An 8350-nucleotide genomic window follows, 5' to 3' on the forward strand; every position below is an offset into this window, starting at 1 on the left:
TTCTATTTAAGCTCTATTTAGTAAAGTTGAATATTAATTAATTAGAATCTTAATCAATTACTCTTAGACTATGTTAATTCTTGATTTGTTTGGTCACGAAAATTTTTTATTTTTTATTTTTTTGACTTTATTTGAAAGTCAGCATTTGGTCATGATTAAATACAACTTATTTAAAATTTTGAAAATATTCAAAACCTTGATTTCACTTTCACTTTCAATTCAACACGTAATTAAGTTCTTCTTTCTGTTTTTGGCATGAGAGTCCTTCTTAAATGGGAAGAATCAAAGTTTATGATATATCAATCCATGAATAGTTTCTCTTCTACTTGATCTCTTTTTTTATATTAGAAATTGTCAGTATGAAAAAACCTTGATATTTTCGAAAATTTTAGAAAGACAACCAATTGAATTTGCTCGCGGTGAATGACTGTTGTGCTATTGGTGATTACGACAAAAGATCATGATGAAACTCAACATATCGCCAATTGTGTTAACAGTGATTACAATAAAAGACCATGATGAAACTCAATTTACCGCTGATTTCTATTTTTTTTTTTAATGTTGTTCACTTAAATTACAAAGTATTTTAAATAAAAAAAAGTATGATCAAACATAATTCAATTATAAATATTTTAAATAAAATTAATATAAAATATTTATATCCATTTAATTTTTATGATCAAACACCATTTATTGTGTCGTTAGATTAAGATGACATGCACTAATAATAACTGTCTATACTGATCTTAATTTTGTAACTCAAAATGAGTAGTAATAACTTACTACTATTATATACTATTAATTAAATTATTCTGATTGTATATAAATACTTTATATCATTAATGTACGTAAATTATTTTTTTTAGTAATAGAAATATGATCTAATATTATTATATTCTTGAATTGATGTGACTTTGGTCATTCAAGAGTCCATAATAGGGACATCATTCCCTTTTCTTTTTCTTTTTTAAATTTTAGATATTTTTATAATCACAATTCATAAGATAGAATAATTTTTTGTCATTAAATGATTGTATGTATGTATTGGTAGGGTCTGATAATCTCAGCAATGTCACATTAAAAGGGAACAAAAACTCAACAAGACTAAAATCTATAGTGGCCAACATTTGTGGGGGAAAAATATATAAAGAGAATTTCTTTGATTGTGAAAGTTTAAGCAAAAAGTTGATATTAATATATTTTGAAAAATGAAAATCCTACTTAGTGGCTTTTTCAAACATTTTGTATTTTAATCCAACAATCCCACCTCATGTTGTTCTAAACTTCTAATTAATTAGCACCCACTACTTTTATGAGTCTAATTTTCTTGAACAATATAATAAGACTGTCATGTTCAAGTTCTAATGAGCAAAATATTACTGACCCGATTCTATCTGGAACTCTTTATATAACCGTTAGAACTCTTTATAGCGTTATCTCATTGTAAAGATATTTAGTATAGTGATCCGATTCTATCAAGAATCAATTTTTCATGTTATATTTTGCTTCTCTATAACATATTCTATCAATAACAATAATGACGTTAATTATAGTGGTACATATTTTTCTTAAAATTACCTCTATATAACAATATACTCAAATATTATGAAAAAAATAGGCAAAATGCTTTTCTGGACCCTGCATATGGTCGGTTTTGTAAGTTGGATGCTTCTACTTACATGTTTGTCATCTGGACCCCTGAACTCACTAAAAAACAACATTTTAAACACATTTTTGAAGAGTCTAACACACTCTCCCACGTGTACCACGTCACCTTCCACACGTGTCACGTCACCGCCACATGTGCCACGTCATTTTCAAGTATTTCATGGAATTCCAAGTCATTTTTTAAAATGCTACATGACAAATTAAATATTAAAATTAATTTAATTAAATAAAAAAATTATAAATTGTAGAAAAATTTAAATAATCATGATTTAAATTAAATATCCAAATAATTAAATTATAAAATGTCATTTAATTTATTTTTGCTCACAAACTAAATATCAAATTCATTCCAAATAATTAAAATTCTTCTCCAACTAATTTAAATTTTTAACTATAAATTCATATATACAAACATAATGAATTTTTGAATTTTAAATTTGAATATCTTTAACAAATTTACAAAACTTAAATTTTTTCAAGCATAATCCCAAAAAATATAAAAAGATTCAAATTTAAATTTCAATTCAAAAAAATGTAAAGATATTCAACAGCGAGGATTTTTTTTATTTTTTTTTTAAATTGAAGGTGATGTTGGGGAGGGGGTTGGGGTTAGGGGTGAGGGTGGGGAGGAGGGCTGGACGGGATGGGGTTGGGAGGGGATGGACGGGGCTGGAGTGGGGTGGGGAGAGGCTAGACAAGGTTGGGTGGGGGGGCTGGGGTGGTGTGGGATGGGGCTGGGTGAGGGGTGTGGGGGGAGGGGGGGGGACAGGCTGGGGTGGGGAAGTTTTTTTTTAATTTTACTTTTAAAATTTATTATTTTTAAATTTTAAAAAAAAATTTTAAATTAGAAAATATGGAGGGAAAAAAAGCCTTTTTGAATTGTTTTTTTAAATTTTAATATTATTTTTATTTCTTTTAAAATTATTTTAATAGAAAATTAGTCAAAAATTGACCCCCACTCGCACCACAGGCGAGTGACTACACTCTCCTTATCTTAGTCGGTCATTTAATGCCACATAGGCAAAGTCAATGGTCAAAGGGCTTAAAATATAACTTTTTAGTGGGTTCAGGGCCCAGATGACAAATATATAAATAGAAGTGTCTAACTTACAAAACCGATATAGTACAGGGGTCCAAAAGAGCATTTTGCCTAAAAAATATATTATGTACAAAATAAATGCCAAAATATTAAGGTAATCACCATTAATGTCATACACACAGTAAATTTCAAATACGAATATCTAATTTAAAGGGAAAAAAACAGTATTTAAATGATATACATCAGTTAATTCATAATTTCACGGGCAAAAAACTACTAATATTTATCTTTTTTATATTCATGTTCTTTCTAATTTTGCATACTTATGATTATATATATATATATATAACAACACCTCTTTATAGCGTTAGCAACCATGGTATTATTGGACAAATGTGACCGTAAATAAAGAGAAGAACCAACCGACTCTAAATTTTAAATACGTCTCGATGCAATCAAAAAGTCCTTGATTTCTGAATTCGTATTATTGCTTCGATTAATTCTAATTCTAATCGAGTACGGCTCATTTAAGCAGAAATCGCTCCTTAATACTATTCTTCACACGCTCAAGACCCAAATACGAAATCTTTTTTTTTTACGAATGAACGGATCATATTTATCCCACCACAACCATTTTCGAGTAAATTCAAAAGTTACTAGAGACCAATGGCCGAAAAAACAGCAAGGAAACAGTAACCCCTATAATCTGGAAAACTTAAATATTCACTTCGATCCCTGAAATTTGTCTTATATTGAGTTTAGTACCACTTAAATCAAGAAATAGGTCTTTTTAGGTCCCCCAGTATTTAAGGAAGCTGACCTATTAATGGCAATCGTGCATATTACAAATCCCCATATTATACGTACATCTGTAAACCTTTTCTATAAATATTGTCACTATATAAATCCCGAGCCTGCTAAAATATCTACACATATATATGTGATATTGTTTTTAATTTTTATATACTGATAGCGTAAATAAATTTAGATAGGTATAGTTCTATAGATTTATTAATTTGAACCTATATTATAACACACTACAAAAAGAATTAAAATTAGATATCAATTTAATCGATAATTTATCACTAAATAGATCAATACATCTAATCGATTTCTCTTTTTTTTTTTGTATATATTATGTTGTTAATCCTTTAATGAATTTTATTGCATAGTGGTAGATTTGTCCGTCGTAAAATATTGAACTAACTTCTCAATATTACCCGCTGCACTATATTAAAATATTTTAAGTTGTCAATTTTTGTAATCGATCGAGACTTTATATGTATTAAAGCTGGTCATAGATTTTGAAGTTGAAACTTAAAATATTTTACTTGAAAAATATTAAAATTTAATGAGTAGAAATCCTAAAAAAAAAACATCCAAAAACAAAGTCATTTAAAGATCGATTTTCAAAATCTCATCAAATTCCATTAAAAAATAAATATTCAAAAAGTAGAATTTTAAAAATCTAACTCAAAAATATGTAGTCAAATTCTAGATTAGGGTAGTGAGGTTTTGGGAAAGGAGCTAATGTATAGGTAACAAAATAAAAAACTTTATAGGTACAAAATTGTAGAGTTATAGAATCTAATTTCTAAAGAAGTTGAGGGGTGTTGACCTATTGTTGCAACATACATACAAGATCAATTTTATTTTTTCCATTCGGTACCTCATATCCACATTCGAGTTCGATTAATACGAATTCGCATCGGATAGGGCTCATACGGTGGTAGCAATCCTTATCAAAGATTTTCTCATATTCAAGGATCAAACTTGAGACCTCTGATTAAGGAAGAAGCAGCTCCAATTACTGTATCTTTAGCGGCCATACAGGATCAATTACACTAGGGAAATTATAGGACTTTACTAAATAAAGGAAATGAGTTTACATTTGATCAGAAATATAAAAGAGTCAAGTACAATCTCGATTTGGTAAATTGGTCCTACGGAATATTCAAAACAAAGTACAAAACATTTTATTTTTTTTAAACTTTGTAGTTAATTTCTTATTTTATGTTTTATTAAAATATATACTAATGAGAAACTTTGTTTCTTCTGTATTATAGCCTTATAGCCTCAACATTTTCTCCTAATATTTTTAATCACCTAATTCCAAGATTACTATATGTATATCAAGGTTTTGTGTCTAAAATATTAGATGATCCATTTGATTGAAGACTACAACATTTCAAGATATCTTTTTTACAAGAAATAGTCATCCCTGTTTCATGTTTCATTACGATCTTGGTGTATTATTCTCTATCTTGAGCCGTGGATCTATCGAAAACAGTCTTCTACTTCTTCGGAGATAGCGGTATAGACGACGTATATTTTACCCTCTTCAAACCTCACTTTGTGAAAATACACTAAAACTGTTGTTGTTATTGTTATTTTTACAAGAAATAGAAAATATGTTCTGACAATCATAAAAATAGTCTCCTATAAAAGTGTAACGATTACATATATTAGATTTTTATCGTTCAATTTAGTTTCTAAATTTCATACTTAACAAAAATTTTAATTTCAATGCATTAGATTGACCATGCATTATTATTCGTGCAAGCTTCATCCAAAACATATCAACCATTGTGTTCAAATTAATTCACAACCTGTATTTTTGTCGTTTGAATATAGGTGTTGAATCAAATTTTTTGGACACTAATTGAAAAACAAACATATACATGTGTCCAAATATTTGCATGTGTAAATAGCAGATATATAATCAACACGTAAATATTTGTTATAATTTTAATTCAAGAAGTAACATTTCATTACTTATAACAACGATCATATAGTTATATGTTGGGGTGCACATGGTATGATATATATTAAATATTATATTGTAATTGAAATTTTTTTATACAGTGGTATGAATTATATGGTATTTGATAGGAGTTTTAAATTATTTTAATATTTAGTACGGTATTTGATATTTATGCAATAATATCACCGAAATTTTTTAATAACATATAAAACCCATATATATATATATACTAGTTTAGCTATACACGCTTCACGCGTGTACCTCACTTTAATAAATTCCAATATTGTACTAAATGGAAAATTTGTAAAAATAATAAAGACGAATACAATAATTAAATTCAATATCTTTTGAATATGTAAAAATGAAAAATTTATTTAATTAAACATAACCTTTACCAAAAAATCTACCATCTATAAACTGCAACAAAACAATACAATAATAGAGATAATAAAAAAGTAAATTCCTTGAATGGTCACCCATGTTTGGCTAATTGCCCACAAATATCATTTTTATTTTATTTAGGACAAGAATATCATCCAACTTTTTTTTTCCCTTAAAATATATTTATCATCTCAAAATCTTTCTCTCTCCTACTTGGAATGCCATGTCATTAATTTTTTTAATTTTTTTTAATAAATGTATAACTTATCAAATTTATTTAATTAAAGTTTTATCCTAATTTTTTTTATAAAAAAATTACACATGATATATTGATAATTGAAAATTAATCTAATTACACCAAAAGCTTAGGTTAGTTTATTTGATATGTAATCTTCAAAGTTTCTTTTATTTATTTATTTATTTCACCACTTAATAATAGTTTTAAAATACAAGTACTTATACGAATTGGTACAATAATTTTTTTGTTGTTTATTTTATATACTAAAAATTCTTAAAATGTAAAAGAAATAAAATGATGGATTTCATATTTTAGACATTAAGTTTGTTATTTATATGAGAATAAAAAAATAAAATCACCTTTTTTGAAGGAAAGAAAAAATTATGTAGTCTTGAAACAAATTAAACTTTTTAAGAAATATTAACAAAATGAGACCTTCTTCAGTAATATTACAAATGAATTTTTAAAATATTACTCTATCAATTCTTCTTTGTTTTTGATAGATTTAGAATGAAGTATGGATACAAATTAGTGTTTAATTGTATAATAAAATAAAATCTAAATATAATGATCATAGGAAAAAGTGAAGAAACTAAATTAAAAATATTTTTTTTTCTAAATTTACGTCTTATATTAAGGATTTAATGATTTGTTTATAGGAAATTACTTGTAAAAAATCTGCAAAAAAATAATATTTTTTCAGTATATATTTATCAAAAATTATCTTGCATAAAAAATTGCAAGTAATCTATGTCCAAATTAAATTTTTTAGGTAATAATGCATATTAAATTTTTTTTTATTGAATTTTGTTTGGCAGCAAAAAAATTGTAGGTTTGTCATCAATACTTTTAAATAACAAATTATATTCTTTTATTTTATATTAATCTATATTTGAAGGAAATATAATATCTTTGGATTATATTAATCCAAAAATTCTTTTGTATAATCCCAGAAAGTAGATTTTATTCTTTTATTCTCATATAAATAAAAAATTTAATTTCTAAAATATGAAATCCGTCGTTTTATTTCTTTTACATTTTAAGAATTTTTAATATATAAAATAAATAATAAAAAAATTAAATGAGTATTAATTTTTATAAGTACTTGAGTTTAAAATATTATTAAGTGGTGAAATAAATAAGTAAATAAAAGAAACTTTGAAAAGTACATATCAAATAAAATAATTCAAGCTTTTGGTGTAATTAAATTAATCTTCAATGATTAGTAAATCATGTGTATTATTTTTAAAAATAAGAATTAGGATAAAATTTTAGTTAAATAAGTTTGATAAGTTAAATAGATCTATTTATAAAAAAGATAAAGAAATTTTAATGACTTTGAATTCCAAGTACGAGAGAGAAGATTTTTATGGTGTTAAGTATATTTTAAGGAAAATAGAAAGAGTTGAGTGATATTGTTGTCCTAAATGAAAAAAAAATGATATTTGTAGACAATTTCCCTAACATAGGTGACCATCTAGGGAATTTACTCAATACTAAAATAATACAATTAAATCTAACTTTTACACCAAAATTTTCTCAAGGTCGTCCAACACTTATTTAATACCTGTAAACTCTAATAAACCAATATAATAATAGAGATATCAAAAAAATACAACTAAACCTAACCTTTACACAAAAAAAAAATCTCAAAGCAGAGATATCAAAACAATACAATCCAACCTAACTTTTACTTAAAAAAAAATTTCCAAGTCAACCGACATTTATCTAGCACCTGTAAACTACAATAAAATAATATATTAAAAAAGATATCAAAACAATATAATTAAACTTAAATTTTATACATAAAAATTCCTCCAAACCGATGGACATTCATCTACAAAGTGTAAACTATCACAAAATAATAAAACTAATAGAGATATTAAGACAGTACAATTAAACTTAACCTTTACACAAAAAATTGCTCAGAGGACATTCGACTACGACCTGTAAACTACAACAAAATAATACAATAGTGATCACAAAACTTCAACTAAACAATACAATAGTGATCACAAAACTTCGATTTTGATAAAAATAATTTTTATCTGAGCAAAAATTCTGACCCTAAAGAATGATTTAAATGAAAACAAAGAAGATATATATATATATATACACACGTTTAATTTTTTTAATTGATCAGTACAAAACAAAATATTAGTTAATTTTCCTTTCATATATTTTAGGAGTGTAGTTAATATAAAAAAAATAAATAAATAATAAATTAAAAAATAGTGAAAAGATAATTTTATCTAAAAAA

This window comes from Capsicum annuum, chromosome 12 (assembly GCF_002878395.1).
Source record: "Capsicum annuum cultivar UCD-10X-F1 chromosome 12, UCD10Xv1.1, whole genome shotgun sequence".
NCBI classification, from domain to species: Eukaryota; Viridiplantae; Streptophyta; class Magnoliopsida; order Solanales; family Solanaceae; genus Capsicum; species Capsicum annuum.